This window comes from Dermacentor albipictus, unplaced genomic scaffold, assembly GCF_038994185.2.
Source record: "Dermacentor albipictus isolate Rhodes 1998 colony unplaced genomic scaffold, USDA_Dalb.pri_finalv2 scaffold_13, whole genome shotgun sequence".
Taxonomy (NCBI): Eukaryota; Metazoa; Arthropoda; class Arachnida; order Ixodida; family Ixodidae; genus Dermacentor; species Dermacentor albipictus.
In genome coordinates, this window is record NW_027225567.1 from 9,167,692 (window position 1) to 9,190,086 (window position 22,395).

The 22,395-nt window shown below is 48.9% G+C and overlaps 1 protein-coding gene across 3 annotated transcripts in view; it reads right to left on the bottom strand.

The window, feature by feature from the left end:
- The window catches only part of LOC135915900 (peroxiredoxin-6-like), a 223,396-nt gene that overhangs the window by 22,540 nt on the left and 178,461 nt on the right, over positions 1–22,395 (bottom strand). The window lies entirely within an intron of this gene.

The window sequence follows — 22,395 nt, forward strand, 5'->3', positions numbered from 1 at the left end:
GTCACATTTATATAAGGAAGAAGCTGCTTGCAGGCTTCCTTTTTAATGTTCTATCGTCTTTCTTTATCTATTCTTCCTTTTTTTGTCTCTTTCGCTTTCTCTGCTTGCAGAGTATTGTATATCGTGACAGCCTGCACCGACAATGGACGACGACACAAATTAGTTACGGAACGCAGCACTTGCCGTGTGTTCGATACTGTGTGTGGGTGGATGCGTACACAGTGACTGCATGCCAGTCATTTATCGAAGGCCTAGCTACTTATGTAGTCTGCCGGAACGCCCTGGCGATATACTTCCACGCCGCGGATTGAAACTCGAATACTGGAAAACAAACTAGAAGGCGAATTTGCCTTCTCGCATTCGCCAGTGTGGGAAACAGTGGTGTGACTCGCCCGCAATCGCTTAACTTTCGGTTTCGACCACCTACAACCTCCCTTTTACGCCACTATTGTCGTTTATTGTCGCTTATTGACGTTCGCGCCTAGTTCCGCCACGACAATATACGTCGACGGCGTTGTTGTAATTGTAATCGTGTAGTAATAGTAGTAGCAGTAGTTGTTGGTAGTCACTGTCGACATTGTTGTTGTTGTTTTTGTTTGTTATTGTTTGCGTCACTCCTATTGAAGACCAGAAGGCCAGGCACATTATTCTCACGCTAGCGCGCAGACAGACGGTTATGCATTACGACAGACGAGTGTCTGGAACGAAGCCTTGCCGAACGCTGATGCGCACCGGCGCCAGGGAACTGAATTACCGAGGATCGACGCAGTATTCCCTTACCTCACGCAGGCTCTCATCACGCTGCGGTTAATGGCGTTGTGCTTGCGCCTCTCCTGCCATCGAGACAAACAAACACGACCGTGTTTTCAGCACAATGCGCACATGACACCGCGTGGGAAATGTCTCTTGCCCCTGCCACCTTCATTGCGCTGGTCTGCAGGCGGAATGCCAGTCATCGGAGCCCGCTCACAGAGGTCCCCCATGGCCGTCATAGGCTGCTTTCCGTGCCGCATATTGCCGGTGGAAAGGTACGAGGATTACATATGCGCGGCGGCTCCCACGCCGGAGTCGTATCCTTCTAGGCGCGAAGATTGCCAGAGAAAGGTTCTGTGGGAACTCGCGTCCCGACAGCCTCCCAAGCGCAGTTGACTGCCAATACTACACGTGTACGGGGTGGCTTTGTTCTCTGAGAAATTTTTTGTTTGTCTCCACAGCCCGTCTCCTAATTTCGCTTTCCTTCCCGTGCCTCCTCAGAAATTGCTCCCATTATGCTAGATTGGGCAGCAGTGCATCACTGATTACGCTTCGAAGGAAACTTATTGCTGCGATATCCGGACAATCACAACTTACACTTATATTTACACATGCTGCAACCTCTTTTTCTTGTAGTTTTTCAACGAAATATGCAGGACATTTTGTGAAAGCCGGCCAATGAATACGCTCCATATAGGTAACATTGCGTCATTTACAGCTGGTTTAGGTACAAACAGGGCGGGGGGACACCTAAGCACGAACGTTCGAAAATCATTAATAATTAACTAGTTGGGTTATACGATATCCTATGATATATGTGGCGGAATGGAAAGGCTGGGCCAATGTTTCGGACTGCGTGGGGCAAACTGAAGGGGAGCAATGACTGGAGTCTAGCTTCGGACGCTCTCGCGTTGCCTTAAACACTTTTCCCTCCAAACGCTCGTTTCATGGTAATGATTCTGTTCTGAGGCTTAGTCTAAATCCATAGTCTATCAAGTATAGCACGTATCAATGGCCATCTCTCTCGAGCTCTGATTTAAACACTTACTTGGGCTCAGCTTTCACCATCGGTCATGGCAGTCGCCGAGTCTGACTCGGCTTTCCAAGCGCTCTTCTGTATGGCGAAGCGGTGACATGTGAAACTCTTACTGACGCTCTAAACTGACAGCTGTAAGTCTACGTGCTAGTTGGCACATTGTCAAAGCGTTATAGGGTTGATGGTAGGTAGAGAGCCAGCGATATCCCAAAAATCTCTACAGCCGCCACTAGGAAACCTCCATTCCCTCGTCTACCGCAAAGTGCAGCTTTTGCTGCAAACGAGTTTTGTTGAACACATGGTAGCTGTTCAGTGCTACGCATCCTATACATTGTCTCAGAAGCGAAAACTTGATTTGGGAGAATTGTTTCATCTTCAGTAAAACTTGAAGCAGCGCGAAAAAGAAGGCAAGAACTGAAGACACACAACAGGACGAGCGCTGTACTGCCAACCGGAAAGTTTATTGAAAGGTCACATAGCTTTTATAAGATGCTAAATAAGACCAATAACCAAAAGGTTGAAACGCATGCGTACTGCCTACAAGTATAGGCGCTTATATAAAAAAATTATCCCACATTTTTTCAGGTTGAGCGACGCTGTGCTAACGCATTTATCTCCTGCTTTGGTAATGTAGTAAGCTTCTTCAATTTCTTTTTCTTTTTTACTCTTTGCGTGCTTCAGAAACCTAGTGTCATCAACCCACGCGACAACCATTTACACAGCCATCTGCTACGAAGTGACTTCTCTAAAAACAACGCCAAATTCAATTCGAAGCAGGCGGCCGGAACCGCCGCCCTGTTTTACGTAAACTATATAAACCTTGCAAAGACGGTAACGTTGAATGTGAGAAATATCGTGCGCAGGCTAAACAGTATATGGGTCGTTTAGTGTTCTTAGAATGCACATTTCGGTCCCGCTATTCCGCTAAGCCTGCTATTATGCTAAACACGCTAAACTAAAGTTGTCTACTGACATGAAATAGATACTTTAGTTGCTTGTTGCCGTGTGTTCGTGTGCTTTTAAGACGAATAGCTTTCTTTGTCTCTTTCGCCTGTTTTCGAGGTTAGCGACAGTCGGTGGTTGATGGTAGGTGGTTGGACTTGCGATAAAAAGACGCTGGCGGACAGAGCACATCCTCCGCTCAATCGAGTTGTGGTGAGGGACGAGAATGAAGAAAGGCAGTGGGAGGACTACTGCTGCCCGCAAGCTTTCGTTTGTTCGTTAGGGCTATTCGCGCGCATTCCCAATCATTTTCGATGGCTTCTGCACCATGTTTTATTGCGTATGTTATGCGCGTGTGTGCGATGTATGAGTGGGTCCCTTCGGGCACCGCCCTTGTCAACTGGAGTAGCCTACTAGGATTACGGGAAGGCGAACATCTCTAGCACCCATTAATGAATGTTGCTACTTCTCGCCATTCCGTCGCGTTAGTTCCCACGATCGTCACAGGCATGCTAGTTTCAAGGATCTTACCGTCACCTCGCGAAAGCATAACGAAACTTTTATCTCTCTTTAGGATGGTTGGAAGATGCCACCAGGACCCAAGGGCTCGAGGCCGTCGTCTAGGTAGAGAGGCCTAGGTCTCAAACCTGCTGTCCACAAATAAAGCTTACTCCTTCTGCTCTTGACGATGCGACACAACTCATAGACAGGGAGTTCGTAAAATAATAATTAAAATAATCTGAGCAAGTGAATCCCGAAAAAATAGTCTTCGCAGTGCTTAGTTTGCCCATAAAGAAAGCAAAAAAAAAAACTCCTCATTGTAACACTATGAAGCCATTGACACATAGTTCCGTTAATTACATTCTATTGTTCTTGGCAATCTACATCGTAATCTGCCTCGCTTCGGGCATACCACCAAACAACTCCAGTGGATTCACCAACGTAATGTGTCATTGTTCAGTCGCCCTATACAGAGTGTACGCCTGTAGTACGATAGGAGTACAACGCTTCTACAGTTTGTTTCCGCTAAAGTTAATGGTGAATAGTGGGGTCTTGAGTGTTCGTGGTACCGGGTCCCGCTTGTTGCGCATCACCAGCAATTATGAACGTCAACAAGCAGTACTCCTAGCAACCGCGAGCTGGAAAAGTCGTGGTTTATAAGGGAAGAAGGGATTTGTCGAGAATAACTTAGCACAGGGGCTATTCTCTGCTTATCTGAACATACATATATACATGCTCTCCACGGCCTATAGACTCGCATACAACATGAGCGGTACTTTTTTTAAGGAAAACGCGCCCCAAATTGACTGCAAAGCTTCAAGCATGGGAGATCGTGGAAGCCGCTGAAATTTGGAGGAACTTCTGCGTAGTGAAAGGCAACTGGCGCTTAAACTAGTCATAAATTAATAAATTTATAGGGTTTAATTGAATCCTCAGGCTTACCTTACAGAAAGATCGTGGTTTTGGCACATAAAATCTCAGAATATATATACTCTATGCCTTATACCCGTTCTTGTGGCTCATTAGCGATGACGTTTATATTAAGTATGAGCACGAAGTCGTGTGTTTAAGCTCCGGCGGCGGGAGCGGCATTGTTGGGGTCAAAATGTGAAGACCCCATTAACGTTGACTGCGTGCTTGTGAGAGAATCCCAGGGGCTCAAAATTATTCCAGAAGTGCCAACTGCGACGTTTGTTTTAGCCCTTGTATCGCGTCGGGAGGTTATAGACCCAATGAATGAATGAATGAATCACTCAATCAATCGTATGCGCAGTACTACGCCTGCCTATAATACACATTTCCTTAGGGGACAATGGCGGTCAATAAGTATTCATACTTCAGAAGGAATTCCGCTGCTTTTGTTATATAGGAACCGACGATGCTGGCTTCGAATACTGTAAGAAATATTACACCCTTTGGGGCTTAGCTTGTCCAACATAAGAAGTTCGGCCATGTTACACCCCTGTGAAGGCGAAAGCCTTCTGCACACTTGGAAATGCGCCGTCTCGCATCGTTCCCTCCTTGCTTTCGCAGTTTGGCTTCTTAGGCTCGTTTTCGACGCTTAGCTGCGGCTTCGCGCGCTCGTATAGCGGAGTCAGACTCGCGCAAACGACCTTTCTCTTCGACTTTACGTTGCGTTCTATCTGCAGGGGATTGAAACATAGACTGTTTGCGTGTTGCATGGGTGATTGCAATGAATGCATGCACTGTTCGCTGCACATTGCTGAGCCTTTGTAGCCTCAGCCTTACAGTGGTATGAGGCATTGCATTTTTCCTTGCTTACGGGGGTATAAGCCAATGGTTACAGGGGTATGAGCCATTAAGAAGGTCACGTGGATTTAAGTGAGTGAAGAAACTTTATTGCAGGTCCGGCGAGGACGCGAACTCGTCGCGCATCTGGCTAGTCGCATGTCGCGGTGAGCAGGTCTAGCCCACTGGACCGGTCATGGGCGTGCCGGACAGCCAGGATTTGCTTGTCTAGAGCGGGGCTACGCAGAAGCGAGTCCCACTCCCCCTTGATGAACTTGGGGTTTGTCGCCCCGCACTCCCAGAGCATGTGTGACAGACGCGCTGTTTCAGCTTTTAGTTCCGCCGTGGAGCGTTACCAGAAAACTCAGCCCACCTGTGTGCCGCCAGCGTTTCCTAGCAACCACCTGCGAGAGCATCGAACCACGTAGCCTCCTCGCATCCCACGTGTGTAGGGCGGAGTCGTGACTTCATAGGCGAGTAAAAGCTCGGAACAGTCGGCGCGGCGACACACCTATCGCCTCCTCTGTTCCGTGTGTAGGTGCTGCGGCCATGGGAAGACCGAAGAAAGTCCGGACGTCCGAAGAAGAAGCGGCTTACCAGGAAGAGTGTGGTACTGCCAAGCGAGAAGGAATGCGTCGCAGTGGAGCTGATCCGGAACACTGCGCCGAAGCTGCGGCTGAGAAGAGGCGACGCCGAATCGAGGATCCCGAGTTTCAGTCCAGGGAACGCTAGAGTAGGCACCAGAATGCTCGACGTCACCGAGAAAGTGATTTTGGCCTGCGACTGCTCGAAAACTTTCAGCGTCAAGCCCACCGAAACAACTTAGCCAAACCTAGCATAACCTGGCAAAACCTGGAAACTATTGAGCGAAGCTTACCATAACCTCGAAAAACCTAGAAACGACTTAGCCAAGCCTGCCAACAACTTAGCAAAACCTAGCATAACCTTACAAAACTTACAAACAACTTAGGAAAGTTACGTACAAGTTAGGGGATCACAAGCTCCGCTGTTGACTCCAGCCTTGCACAGCTACTGCAGTGTGCGCACAATTTTTTTTTTATTACTCCACTAGACGCCGTGTTTCTGTAAATCGTGTGCGTGGTTCCAATAAATGTATGCACTCTACGTTTGACTTTGCTGGGTGCTTGTAGCCTTTGCAATATGCGATGGATCTTTTGCATCCTTGGGAGTATGAGCCATTGCTAAATGAAGCAATTTTTTGTACTACTGGACAGGACGACACGTTTTACATGGGAGCTGTATATCGCTAGCCGATTCATCCGTCCGCCTGTCACCTGTATGCCGAAAACTCCTCCGACGCAATCCCGCGCGCATGAGCGAAAAAAAGCGCTAGGGAGGCGCGCAATTAGCTGCGGCAGTAGTGACGTCGTTGCTCTTTATCGCAGCCGAGCGCGCGCGCAGCAGTTTCTCTCCGGCTCCGAAATGGGTAGGCGATGCGTCAGACGCACTCCTGAGTAGCAGGATGCTTTCGATCAGCAGCGCCGCGAGGAGAGCCGGGAAGAATCTCGTCTATGTCATGCCAATGCTGCAGCCCAGGCAAAAAAACACGTTTGTGCAGCCGAGCACAAGCAGCAACTGCGTACGGTAGATTCGGCAGCCTACCACGCCGTCGTTTAATGAACGATCGGGATTAACCCAGCGATAAACAGCGGGGAAGATGTGGACGTGCTCAGCAAGGCGCGCTGCAGTGACCATAGGATGGTAAAAACTCGAATTAGCCTAGACCTGAGGAGAGAACGGAAGAAACTGGTACATAAGAACCCAATCAATCAGTTAGCGGTAAGAGGGAAAATAGATGAACTCCAGATCAAGCTACAGAACAGGTATTCGGCTTTAACTCAGGAAGAGGACCTTAGTGTTGAAGCAATGAACGACAATCTTGTGGGTATCATTAAGGAGCGTGCAATAGAAGTCGGTGGTAACTCCGTTAGACAGGATTCCAGTAAGCTATCGCAGGATACGAAAGATCTGATCGAGAAACGCCAATGTATGAAAGCCTCTAACCCTACAGCTAGAATAGAACTGGCAGAACTTTCGAAGTTAATCAACAAGCGTAAGACAGCTGACATAAGGAAGTATAATATGGATAGAATTGAACATGCTCTCAGGAATGGAGGAAGCCGAAAAGCAGTGAAGGAAAAGCTAGGAATTGGCAAGAATCAGATGTATGCGTTAAGAGACAAAGTCGGAAATATCATTACTAACATGGATGAGAAAGTTCAAGTGGCTGAGGAGTTCTATAGAAATTTATATAGTATCAGTGGCACCCACGACTATAATGGAAGAGAGAATAGTCTACAGGAATTCGAAATGCCACAGGTAACGCCGGAAGAAGTAAAGAAAGCCTTGGGAGCTATGCAAAGGGGGAAGGCAGCTGGGGAGGATCAGGTAACAGCAGATTTGTTGAAGAATGGTGGGCAGATTGTTTTAGAGAAACTGGCCACCCTGTATACGCAACGCCTCATGACCTCGAGCGTACCGGAATCTTGGAAGAACGCTAACATAATCCTAATCCATAAGAAAGGGGACGCCAAAGACTTGAAAAATTATAGACCGATCAGCTTACTGTCAGTTGCCTACAAAGTATTTACTAGGTTAATCGCAAATAGAATCAGGAACACCTTAGACTTCTGTCAACCAAAGGACCAGGCAGAATTCCGTAAAGGCTACTCAACAATAGACCGCATTTACACTATCAACCAGGTGATAGAGAAATGTGCGGAATATAACCAATCCTTATATATAGCTTTCATTGATTACGAGAAAGCGTTTGATTCTGTCGAAACCTCAGCAGTCATGGAGACATTACAGAATCAAGGTGTAGACGAGCCATATGTAAAAATACTGAAAGATATCTATAGCGGCTCCACAGCCACCGCAGTCCTCCATAAAGAAAGCAACAAAATCCCAATAAAGAAAGGCGTCAGGCAGTGAGATACGATCGCTCCAATGCTCTTCACAGCGTGTTTACAGGACGTATTCAGAAACCTGGATTGGGAAGAAATGGGAATAAATGTTAATGGAGAATACCTTAGTAACTTGCGATTCGCTGATGATAGTGCCTTGCTTAGTAACTCAAGGGACCAATTGCAATGCATGCTCACTGACCTGCAGAGGCAAAGCAGAAGAGTCGGTCTAAAAATTAATCTGCAGAAAACTAAAGTAATGCTTAACAGTCTCGGAAGAGAACAGCAATTTACAATAGGTAGCGAGGCACTGGAAGTGGTAAGGGAATACTTCTACTTAGGGCAGGTAGCGACGGCGGATCCGGATCATGAGACGGAAATAATCAGAAGAATAAGAATGGTCTGGGGTGCGTTTGGCAGGCATTCTCAGATCATGAACAGCAGGTTGCGATTATCCCTCAAGAGAAAAGTGTATAGTAGCTGTGTCTTACCAGTACTCACCTACGGGGCAGAAACCTGGAGGCTTACGAAAAGGGTTCTACTCAGATTGAGGTCGACGCAATGAGCTATGGAAAGAAGAATGTTGGGTGTAACATTAAGGGATAAGAAAAGAGCAGATTGAGTGAGGGAACAAACGGGAGCTAATGACATCTTAGTTGAAATCAAGAAAAAATGGCTGTGGCTTAGGTAAGGTTAAGCCCAGGATGCGAAGCATACTAGCCTTTATTTTAGTTGTTGAACCACTGTTTAGCTTGGTGAACTGCTGTTGCTTGGCTATATTTGGTTCGGCTAGACGAAGAAACAACTCATGCGTTACTCTGCTTCGCCTTGGACGCCCCGCATTGGACGCGGTGAGCGTCGAGCAACGCAGCGTTCGTGGCGGCAACGAAATGTGCGCCTGAGCAAGCGACGCACGCCTGAGCCATAGAAACAGCTCGTTTCTAAGGCAACACCGCATTCACTAGAGGCGCTTTTGTACCGCTTTGAAGCATCGTACTCGTGGCTCAGTGGTAGCTTCTCCGTCTCACACTCCGGAGACCCTGGTTCGATTCCCACCCAGCCCATCTTGCAAGAGTTGAGCCAAAGCCACTTCTCCTCTGTCGTGACGTCACGGTGTCACGTGGTATTCAAGGCGACACCGCCGCGCCTGAGGAGCTGGGTTGAGCCCTCGTAATATGCTTCGCATAAAAGAAATGGGCATGGGCTTGTTGGACATGATCGGGGTTGTTGGAGAAGTATGGGAGAGACGTTTGCCCTGCAGAAAACCTCTCCTGGGACAATCATGTCAATAAGCTTAGCAATGATCTTAGCAAAGTAGTAGGCTGTATGCATAAAATAGGCGATCTAATACCTTTATGGCTAAGGAAAGCAATACACTACGCTCTTTTTTACACGAAGCTAACTTATTGTGTCTCGATTTGGGGAACAACTACAGCAAAAAACTATGATAAGTTATTAAGCTTGCAAAAACGACTAGCCCGAAGTTTTGAAAACTGTCATGGTAGGCCGCATGACTTAACCACACACAATCTCTTCGGCAAACATTTCCTGATCCGAGCAAATCAAGTATTTTCTTATAGATTACTCTTACATATAAAGTCTCCATGTTGTCAGCATACCCACTTCTCTTCGATTCCCATTACGTTATCAAATCAAGAAAATACCATTCACGCGTACTAACTACGGACGTCAGGATATAAACTATCAAATACCAAGGCTACTAAACATTGTTCAGCAAAAAATTAATTTCTGTGCGCCTAACTTTAAGGATTGTGTAAAAAACCATCTCATACACAATCAAATTATTTACACATAAATTGCTCTCACACTAATTTTTTTATGCACTATATATGTATTCCTTATTCTGCGCTGTAATGTGATTGCAGAAACAAAACTTGAAGCATAAATGTCTTTTTCACATAGTCATTGTATAATGTACACATTCTCTTGTTTATTTGTATTTTCTACATGGTACTTGCTTGTTTCTTGTTATATTTTGCTTTTTTCGTACATTGGATCATCATCATGTCAGCCGAACGCACTTAGGAGCAAGAGCCCCTGTCAGGCCAAATGGCCTTTAGCTCTTGTTTGCTCTTTCTGTAATGAAGAGAGGAAATAAACTTCAAACTTCATACTTCAAACATGTAATGAGGAGGGAAAATAACGGATGGTCATTAAGGGTTACGGAGTGGATTCGAAGGGAAGGGAAGCGTAGCAGGGGGCGGCAGAAACTTAGGTGGGCGGATGATATTAAGAAGTTTGCAGGGACGACATAGCCACAATTAGTACATGACCGGGGTTGTTGGAGAAGTATGGGAGAGGCCTTTGCCCTGCAGTGGGCGTAACCAGGCTGATGATGATGATGAAACAGCGGTGCCGCACAGTTCAGTTTCGCTGGTACGGAGTACTTGGGCGGTGACTTTTTTCTAAGCCATCGGGGATATGAGCCACTTAAGGCTTTCGACTTAATAATATCAATCTATCATTAGTTTCCTTTATTTACAACAGTGCACTGGCGATGTCCCTGTGAGGAACGCTATCACGCCGGGACGCACGTACCGCTCGCAATATCAGTAGCAACAGTATATCAAGTACTAACAGCGTAGATAGATGCTGATTATTGCTGGTGGACAAGATCAGTGGCGTACCAACTGTTTCTCGAGGGGGGGGGGAGGTCAAACCGCAAGCGATTTTACGCTCTCTCTCTCTCGACACGCACACACAAACACACGTCAATATATATATATATATATATATATATATATATATATATATATATATATATATATATATATATATATATATATATATATATATATTGTTACGAAAGGATGAAAGCAAAGAGAGGAAGCAGAAGATCGATGACGCTGGCTGCTGCGTGTTCTCGGTTGTCAGCCATCTTAACTACTCTGACGCATGCTGTGTATATCTTCTAAATATAGTTTTTCCATGCTCGCAACATCCCGTAACATATTGGTGAGAGGTGCGGGGCACCACGGCTGGAAACGGAGCTCCGCAGTGGACGTCGCATCACCGTTCGCACCATGAATGAAGGTGAGCACGCCGGATCAACGTCGTTGCTGCCTCCAACGTTGCTGTCACCTTCCGTTGTCGTTGCGCAAGCCAGGGATCTTGGCACTTTCTCCGGGACCGATGGCGCGGACGTTAAGGAGTGGGTGGCCATGTACGAACGCGTGAGTGGAATCAACAGATGGAACACTATGCTTATGCTAGATAACCTGTTTTTCTACCTAAGAGGCACGGCAAAGGTGTGGTACGAAAACGACGAATAGGAGCTACCCAGCTGGGGCCAATGCAAAGAGAAATTGACAGAGTTGTTTGGCAAACCAGCCGGCCGTAAAATTGCTTCAAAGCAGGAAATATCCTCCGTGCCCAATCCCCCATGGAGTCCTATGTCTCGTACATCCAGGGCGTGCTGGCACTTTGTCGTACAGCCGATCACGACATGACAGAAACTGAGGAGGTCAGTCGCGTGCTTAAGGGCATTGCTGACGACGCGTTTAATCTGCTCATGTGCAAGAGCTCCTGTACAATTGTCCCAACCATTAAAGAATGCCGACAATTCGAGCAGGCCAAAAGCCGGAGTGTCTTGCCAGTATACGCCAGACTTCCCAATACTGCCCCAACGCCGACGTATGAAGATGAACCCGCACAGCAGCATGCGTCACCATCAGAGGATGTGGTGCGAATCGTTAGACGTGAACAGGATGCAATGGCGCCCGCAGCTTTCTGTTCGCGTAACACTGATGCTACCGCATTTTCAGTTCCCCTCGTACAAGCCATCGTTCGCCAGGAAGTTGAAAACATTGGTTTACAGTCTATGTGTGCTGTCACCAATCCCAGAGCTAACAAACGCCCTTCTACTATTTTCGCTCCACCCCGACGCTTCTCTCCACGTTATCGGAAGCCGACTGAGTGGAGAACTGCGGACGACCGGCCCATATGTTTCACCTGTCGCCGCATTGGTCATATTGTTGGTCATATTGTCATTGGTCATATCATTGGTCATATTGTCATATTGCACTATCGCCCGATACTGTCGCAACTTGTGGCCCTCAACACTTCGCACGCCAACCAACCTCAGCCGTTTCGATGGAAATATCCGCAATGTTTCACCCACCGCCGAGTCTAACAGCGCGGACAACTCTGCTGGGAACACGTGGTACAGCCGCTCACCATCGCCGCGCTGACACCAGTCTCGTTCACCGCAAACACGTCGCCCATCTTTCCGTTCGCCGCAGCCACATCGCCTTTTGGCCGCACCCTTTCGGAAAACTAAGAAACTCAGCCCTCGAAGGTGGTGCTGCATTGCCGACTACTGCAGCAGAGCCTCTGTCTGTGACCACAAGGAGAAGTGTAATTGACGTTAAAAGAGACGACGTACCTGTCCAAGCACTGGTCGACACTGGCGCCCATGTTTCTTTGATGAATGCTAGCCTACGTAGATGTTTAAAGAAGGTCCCCACCCCAGCAGCTGCCCGAGTGCTACGTGTAGCCGACGGCGGCGTGCTGGGGCACTATAACGTAAAACTATTCCAAACTTTTCTATTCCAATTCTGCTATCAGCCCTCCACGATTGGTCAGAAACCTTTTTCGACCACCCCGCCTCACCTGTCTGTCACGCGATATCACGAAAACCACGATACCTCCCCATCTGATATGATGGCTACACACTGATTATGCATGATTTGACAGAAAAAAGGAAAACCCTTATTTCTGATTCGACCCCTTTTCGCCATTAGCCCTCGGCTATTGGTAAAAAGTTTTCGGGCTGCACCCACTTCACCTGCCTGTCACGTAACGTCACAAAACCGCAAGAACTCAACGCGTCAAAGTGACGTGTACGCGATAAAGATGTATTAATATGCCGAACAAAACTGAATTTTCTTCGGAATAGCCGCAGGCTGCCCCGTTCCGAAAGAAATAAAAGATGGCTGCCGCCGATCGCTCAGACGCTGGCTACTCGCACCTGCCGGAGAGCATGGATGTATTTGCGTAATAATAAAACTCCTTGCGTTGCCGTGTAACGTTTTCGAGCACTTTCGGCACGTTTACCCCCTCATTCTGCCAACTCTTCTTTGCTGAGAGTCCGTTTTAGCGTCATTCTTGAGCTTCCGTTGCATGCCGCCGCAATTTTCGACCAGCCACCGCAAGCTAAGTAACGGAAAGCCGACCAATCGTAGACGCCGGCACCACCCTCTTCATCCGGTTATCGACTTTCAGTGCAGTGGCTCGGCCCTATCGAATCTCTCTCCACTTGAGCGTTCTCCTCGCCTCTTGTCAGCCAATTAGATACGACAAGCCGCTCAGTGTAGGCAATGTTATTCGTTTTTCAAGCAACCCAAAGTAACCGCCTATGAACCAGGAGAGCGCTTGATTGGTCTGTTCAGACAACCCTGTGGGTGACCGCCCGGTGCTTGCGTTGGTGGTTACGCAAATTTGACGTCAGGAGATTGGAATAGAAACATATTGGAGTAGTTTTACGTTATAGGGCCCATGGTTGTTGTTGGAATCTGTACTGCGCGTTTAATTATAGCCGGCCGCCCTACTTTGGCTCTCTCCTCTGTGATCGACAACTGCCCTCACGACGTTATCCTTGGATTATACTTTTTATCCACTCATTCTGCTCTCATCGACTGCACGACCGGCGTTCTTCAGTCAGAACTGACTGAACTCGCCGATGCTCCGAGAACCGCCCCACCGCCCTTGTGCTCACTTCAAGATGTGCGTCTGTAACCTGATCCAGTTGCTTACGTCACTTTGACCACCTTGCCACAAGTTCCTGACGGTGATTATGCGCTTCATCGCTTCATCGACGTACTTTTGAACCGGAACGTTGCTTTCCGCATACGTTGGTCACGGTTACAAATAACGACATCGTTCTACCGCTTCTAAATTTCAGCCTGTGCCCTTAAGTGCTTCCGGCCGGCATGTTCTTGGCCAGCTTTTATAGTGGTTGCGAATTTGACATTGAGAGTCTGAATGCCGAGAGTGGCATATTAGCGCCAATTGCAGCTGACAGCTCTGGTTTCTTAACCGATGACTTCGCCAAAATGATTGCACCTGACCTCACCTCTGCACAGGCCACAGACATACGACTCCTGCGTGAACCGTACAGCGACGTCCTTGATTTCGGCGACAGGCCTTTAGGCCAAACATCTGTTGTTCACCACCGTATAAACACTGGAGATGTGTGTGTGTGTGTAGTGACTTTTGAAGGAGAGGAAGAGAGAAGTGCAGTGCCATAACTGTCTCTCAGAGGAGGACACTTCAACAGCACTGCACAGGGAAAGGGGAGTGGGGAGAAAAAGATCAGGGAGAGAAGGAAAAGAAGGCGGAAAAAAATAACAAGAAGATTGAAGAAGCAATGCGGGGCTTACAGCCGCGCTCTCAGCTGCGTGTCACAACAAAAGTCAAGTAGGACAGGAAGCACTTTCTTGACAATGGAAGGGTGGGCTGCCGGAAAGAGAAGTGCTCCCTGCGAGTCACAGTGCAGTCCCACACGACGGTATGATGCAAAGAGCGCAGTGCGCTCAACATCGAAGGCCGGGCAGCGGAGCAGAAGGTGCTCAAGCGTCTCCTTCTCGCCGCAATCCAAGCTCGCGGGGCTGTTTCTTCCGTGCAGTCTGCGCATTCTGGCCGCCGTGTTGTAGCAGCTGACGCGCAGCCGAAGGAGAAACTGGAGATACGAATCCTATTCGTCGGCGTCCCTATCGTGTATCGCATGCTGAACATCGTGTCCTCCAATCAGAAGTGGACAAAATGCTCCGCAATGGTGTCATCGAGCCATCAGGCAGCCATTGGGCTTCACCTGCCGTCCTTGTGAAAAAGATGGTACCGGGCGTTCTTGCGTCTATTTTCTCCACTTAAACAAAATCACGCGAAAAGACGTCTACCCACTACCATGCATCGATGACGCCCTGGAGTGCTTGCACGCAACTAAATACTTCTCGTCCATCGATCTCCGATCCGGCTACTGAGAGATCTCAATTGATGAAATGGACCGCGAGAAGACGGCTTTCATCATGCCGGATTGCTTATATCAGTTCAAGGTCACGCCCTTTGACCTATGCAATGCTCCTGCGGCATTTAAACTTACGATGGACCCTCTTCTGCGGGGCTACAAATGGACTACCTGTCTTTGTTATCTTGACGACGTTATTGGTTTTCTGCCACGTTCAGGACCTTACCCCACTCGCTGCAATTCTTGCGGTCTTCCGAAAAGCTGGCCTTCAACTGAACTCCACGAAGTGTCAATTGAGGCGCCGTCAGATCACCTTGTTGGGACACGTCGTTGACGCATCCGGTGTCCAACCAGATCCGGAAAAAGTCCTGGCTGGCCAGCAGCAGCAGCAGCAAAAGCAGAAGACACCCGCACGGAAGACCGGAGTCAAGGTGAGCTGGGGAGCAGGAAATCCTTGGTTTGCTCCGCTCTCGGGAGGGTAACTTAAACAGGACACAAACACAAATAACAACAACGCTCCTAAACAGCAGCAGGGTGCGAACAAAGTTATCACAGCCCTAAGACGCGAACTAGAACTGGCCCGCGTCAGACAGAGCGAGCTAGAACGCCAGGTAGCCGAGCTTACGAAGGCAGTTAGGGACCAGAGACCGAGCAGCCCTCCGCAGCCGCAACCCGACCTAACCCAACCGCCGCACTCGTTGCAGGCAAGACACGAGAACTTTAACAAATTTAAAGCCGAAATGCAGCAGATGATGCAACAGATGCAACAGATGATTCAACAAACAACACAACAAACGCATGCGCAAATAACGGAATTACGCAGCTCGATCCGCAAACAAAAATTCACCGAAAAGATCAGAGAGAAGGCATACCACCATCCCGCACTGACAGCCCTCGCCAACGCGACCACGACTAACACAGAAGCTTAACATGGCCAGAAAAACCTTAAGCAAACAAGAAAATGTAGCCATATGGCAATGGAACTGCAGAGGCTACCGAAGGAAGCAGGGCCTACTTCAACAATATATTCATACACAACAAACGCCACCCGACATTATTGCCCTTCAGGAAACGGGCATCACACCAACCCTAGGAGGATACACGTGCTATGAAACCCAGGAAAAAGGAAGGACGGCAATCTTAGTCAACAAAGCGATCATAGCCATAAACCACAATAGTATAGCCGAAACAGACATAGAGCACGTGATCGTAGAAATTATCCAAAAGAAAAAGAAGAAAGGGGGCGGCATCTTCATCGGAAATACCTACAGCCCGCCGAAACAAAAGAAAGCCAAATTCCAAGAGCTCTTCCAAGGCGCCAGCAAATTGGCAAAGGGCAACACGCTAGTCGTCTTAGGCGATTTTAATGCCAGGGACAAGAGCTGGGGATACAAGAATTTGATGTTAAAGGAAAGACACTAGCAGAAGCGGCAGAGAATGCAGGCTACATTCTCCTCACAGACCCGGAAACTCCGACCAGAATGGGCAACAGCGTCAGTGCCGACACTTGTCCGGACCTCACCTTCATCAAAGGACCATGGCAGGCGCAATGGGAGAACCTGATGGAAAATCTGGGGAGCGACCACTACGTACTCAACACTCAAGTGACTTCAGACAGACTTAAACGGCAGCTAGGAACAGTCAAAATCACTGATTGGAACGCATTTAGAGAAGCAAGTGACGAACACATCAGCGAGGGAGGGGTCCAATCGATTGAAGAATGGGGAAACATACTCAAGCAGAGTGAAGGCGAGCACACCAAAGAGGTCAAAAGAACAACGCAGACACCCGAGGTGGATGCCAGGCTTCTCAGGCTATGGGAAGCCAGACGCGGCTTAACCAAAAGGTGGAAAAGGCAGAAACACAACAGGAAGCTCAGACTTAAAATAGCAGAAATTACAACGAAAGCAGAGGAGTACGCAGCACAATTGGCGAGAACGAACTGGCAACACTTCAGCGACTCCCTGAACGGAACCCTGAGCACAGCTAAGACGTGGCATATCCTGAAAGCGCTCATCGATCCGACTAAAACCAAGGCAGAGAATAACAAATCAATATACCGGCTAATCCACCAATTCGAGGGAACCGACGAGGAACTCTTGGACAAAGTGCGTGTAAATTGCTTCGGGGACACGAACCCGGTGGCATATAGCGGCGATTACCGGGGAAGAGAAAATCCTAGCTTAGACAGACCCATCACTCGTGAAGAGGTCTATGCTGCAATCAGAAGCACAACTAGAAACACGACAACGGGTGCGGACAAAATTAAAAACGCACTCATCCGCAATCTCAGTGACGAGCTAGTCGCAGAACTAACAGACTTCCTTAATAAGCACTGTGCAGCGGAGACCGTCCCCGAGGATTGGAAACATGCAGAGGTAGTTATGATACCAAAACCGGGCAAAAAGCTACAAATCGAAAACCTAAGACCCATCTCCCTCACATCATGCCTTGGCAAGTTGTACGAGAGAGTGGTCACGATAAGGCTACAACAATACATAGAGGATCACTAATTATACCCCCACAGTATGTTCGGATTCAGGGCGAAGCTGTCGACCCAAGACGTACTATTACAGATCAAGGAAGAAGTCTTAAGCAACGTTCCCAGGAACGGAGAGAACGTGATAATGGCATTGGACATTAAAGGAACAGTTGACAACGTGAGCCACGAAGCCATCCTAGCGGGCGTGGACGATCTAAACTGCGGCAGGAGGGTTTTCGGCTACGTCAAAGCTTTCCTCTCCAACAGAACAGCTACGATAGGGCTAGGAGAACTCCGCTCGGAGACGTTCCATACCCCCAACAAAGGAACCCCCCCCCCAGGGATCGGTCATTTCACCAACGCTATTTAACATAGCAATGATCGGCCTTGCGAAACAACTCAAAGAGATCGAGGGCATACACCATGCCATGTATGCCGACGACATAACCATTTGGACCAACACGGGGTCACTTAAAGAAAAAGAAGAAAGACTACAAGAGGCTGCGACCTGCGTAGAGAACTACGTGAGGGCAAAAGGGCTAGCCTGCTCCACCGAGAAATCTGAGCTGCTCAGAGTCTGGAGAGGGAAACAGAATCGCACGGTCCCGACTAGCGACGAGCTCAAGCTTGGCGTCTACCTCGAGGGAAAACTAATACCGGAGAAAACGCTCATAAGAATTTTGGGCATGTGGATACAGTCGAATCAACGCTGCTCACACATTCTCGCTCTACTCAAGACATCAACTCTACAAGTCGCTCGCATGATAACGCGCATCTCCCACAGACGCTCAGGCATGCGAGAGGAAGACACGCTAAAGCTGGTTAGGAGTCTGGTGATCAGCCGGGTTACCTACAGTCTCCCGTACTAAAACCCAATCAAGAGCGAGGTTCAGCAGATAGACGCGATCATACGCAAGGCATACAAAACCGCGCTCCACCTACCACAATGCACATCCACGGTGAAGCTCTTGGCACTAGGACTTCATAACACTTTCGAAGAACTCAGAGAGGCACAACATGTTGCTCAGCTGCGCAAACTACAACAGACTCCGCCTGGCAGGGAGCTTCTGCAGAAGTTGGGATGCAGCGAACAGATGCAAGAAACCCAAAGAACCGCGACTATCCCGGACAAAATACGAAACACAATGAAGGTGGCTCCCATTCCCAAGAACATGGACCCCAACCTACACGAAGAACGCAGGAAGGCGAGAGCCGAATTCATCCAAAAGTCACTAGCTTCCCAGGCAACAACGGTATACGTGGACGCAGCCACATACACGAGAAGGGCGAGACAGACCAACCCCAACGCAGTAGCGGTGGTGATAAACTCGGATATGCGAGAAATCGTCAGCGCATCTCTACGGGACTGCACGGTAGTCGAGGCTGAAGAAGCGGCCGTCGCTCTAGCGGCAGCGGAGGGCTATCGGACTAGGCGGTCCTTAACAATCCTAACCGACTCCCAAACAGCATGCCGAAACTACATGTTCGGTAGAATAGGTCACAGAGCGCTCCGCATACTCCGCTCTGAAGATCCCCACACACAAAACCCAGAAAAAGAACAACCAATTAGACACACGATAATGTGGACGCCGGGTCACACGGACGTGGAAGGCAACCGTGAGGTCGACAGGGTAGCTCGAGGATACACTGCATACCGAGCACCCTCCGCCAATGACCTCGAGGAAACCGAGCCAGTCCCCAGAGAATACTCGGCTATCCTAAACCACTATAAGGGCAGCAGGAAGCGGTACCCCTCGCCGCATAGCTCTTTCACTAGAGAGGACTCCGTAGCTTGGAGGCTGCTACAGACGGGTGCATATCCGAACTTAAACACCCTCAGCAAAATACAACCCACACAGTACACTGACAAATGCCCATGGTGCCAGGAAACACTCACGCTTACCATATAACGTGGGCCTGCCAGAAAACAAATGCGGTGCCAATGATACCAAACCCGAATGCGGAGCAATGGGAAGGAATGCTCTCCAGCCACCGTCAGGACATCCAACTAGGGCTGATCCGACGGGCACAGCTGGCAGCGGCATCCAGCGGAACCCTGGACTAGGGGCAGACGGCCATTGCCAAGAAGATGGAAGGCACCATCTGACTCCGGGAAATTCATAAAACTTTCTATAGCTCAATAAACGTTTTCCCTCCCTCCCTCCCTCGCACCGTACGCAGTTTCCCTGTGTCACCTTCTGCTTCTAACGTGCGCTGCTTCGTCGGTCTGTGTTCTTGCTTATGCCGTTTCGTCAAAAACTTCGCCGACGTTGCTCGGCCTTTCACAGGTCTTCTAAAGAAGAACACGCCATTCTGACGGGGCCCGGAGCTGGCTCACGCGTTCGCCGCTTTTATGAGGTTTCTGACTACCCCTACCATACTTGCCCACTTCGATCCGTCCGCACCGACCGAAGTCCACACTGACGCAAGCGCGCATGGCATCGGCTCTGTTCTCGCCCAACACCAGAACGGTACCGAGTGCGTGATAGCTTACGCCAGCCGTCTCTTGTCACCTGCCGAGGCTAGCTGCGTGATGGCTTTGACTGACATGACCAACATGCGCGCTGAACAACAACGCGACGCATATTTACAGTCTATAACCGCTGGAGTGCAATCTGGCAGCACCGACGGCACGTGCGACATGTTCGTGCTGCATGATGGCATTCTCTACCGCCGCAATATCAACCCTGACGGCCCTGAGTTGCTCTTTGTCCTTCCTCGTCATCTGCGACCCGTCGTTCTCAAACAATTTCACGATGCACCGACGGCGGGACACCTTGGATTTTGCGCACATACGACCGCGTACGACGCCGGTTCTTCTGGCCGGGTCTCTACCGCTCTGTGCGTCGTTATGTCGAAACTTGCGAATTGTTTCAGCACCGGAAGAAATATCCCCTGGCATCTGTCCGACGACTCCATCCCATTGAAGTGCCCTCTAAACCGTTCTTTCGCTTAGGCCTTGACCTGCTTGGCCCTTTTCCAACAACGACTAAAGGGAACAAGTGCATCGCCTTCGCTACTGATTACGCGACACGCTACCCGATAACAAAGCGTTGCAGACTGGTTGCGCAACTGACGTCGCCGATTTTCTTCTCCACGACGTCATTCTCCACCACGGTGCACCTCGAACAGTCACTTACAGACTGCGGCCGCTCGTTCTTATCTCGAGTTGTCGACAACCTCCTCCGCTCTTGTGCCATTGAGCACAAGCTGTCCACCGCCTACCACCCACAAACGAACGGTCTTTTGAACATCTCAACCGAACACTCTGCTGTCGATGCTGTCGATGGAGATGCTGTCGATGTACGCTTCCAGCGATCACCGCGACTGGGACGCCACGCTCGCCTACGTGACATTCGCGCATAACTCGTCCCGACATGACACCGCAGGATATTCACCCTTTTATCTTTTGTAGGGTCAGGGCCCCACATTCCCGTTTGACACCATCCTCTCTTCTGTGCCACGTGTTGCAACTGAGTACGCTCGTGAAGCCATCGATCGCACTCACATGGCATGTCAAGTCGCCCGATCTCGGTTATTAGCCTCCCAGCATATACAAAAAGAGCGTTACGACCGCTGCCATCGCGATGTTAAGTTCGCGCCAGGTGCTTGGGTGCTGCTCTAGTCACCATGTCGTCGGGTTGGCTTCTCCCAAAAGCTTCCCACTCGCTACACCGGGTTTTATGCAGTTCTACGCCAAGATAACGACGTAAATTGCGAGATTTTGCCGCTACACTACGATGCATCCTGAAGTCAGATGCCTGTTAACGTCGTGCATGTTTCGCGGCTGAAGCCATACCTCGCTCGAAATTATTCGCCTGCCATGCGCCGGAACGGCGGTTTGTCACCCGGGGGTCCTGTTACGGAAGGATGAAAGAAGAGAGAGGAAGGAAATACCGCAGACATTGGCTGCTGCGTGTTGTTGGTGGTCAGCCATCTTAACTACTCTGACTCTTCCTGTACATATATACATATTGGAAATATAGTTTTTCTATTTTTCTATACTGTCAAGATCCCCGTAACAATATATATATATATATATATATATATATATATATATATATATATATATATATATATATATATATATATATATTGCTATGAGGCGCGGCGCGGCAGTAGCGAACGATGAACACTGACGAAGACGACGATCGCTAATAGTCGCGCGCACGGGCTCCAGCTTGTATACCTGCCTTCTGCGCGTTGTATATATCTTGTAAATATATCGTCAAGCGTCTTTTCTCTCTGTAACATTTTGGTGGAGAGTGCGGGCTTTTCACGTTTGTAGATGTATCTACGCAGCGGACGCTCCTTGGCGGTATCTACAATGCCAGCTTACGGCGGGGACGAGAATGCTTCCAGAAGGTCATCAACCATGCATCAACCATCCGCCGCCATCCGCCCCGTCATCTTCACACAACCGCGTGAACCAGGCACCTTTTCCGGCTCTGACAACATTGACATCGAAGATTGGCTTCAACTGTACGAACGGGTGAGCACTAGCAACAACTGGGACCCGACTCTGATGCTAGCGAACATCATATTTTACCTGGTGGGCACGGCACAACTGTGGTTTCTGAACCACGAACAGGCACTAACGAGCTCGGAGGTATGTAAGCAAAAGCTCAACCATCTGTTCAACAAGCCCATCGGACGCCGTCGTGATGCGCAGAAAGAACTTGCATGCCGAGCTCAGACTTATGCCGAGTCCTATGTGATGTACATCCAAGACGTCCTCGTGCTTTGTCGCAAAGTCGATGACACGATGCCGAAACGGAAAAGGTTGAGCATATCTTCAAAGGTATCGTGGACGACACGTTTATACTTCTGGTTTTTAAAAACTCCTCCACATTGCAAGACGTTATCATGAATGCCGACACTATGAAGAAGCAAAAAGTCACCGCGTTGCTCCGAACTTCACACGTCTTCCGAACACGGCTGCGGCTTCTACCTGCGAGGACCTCCGTCTCCCACCCATTCCACCTGTTCCTGGTGCATCCGAGAATATTGTGCGCATCAT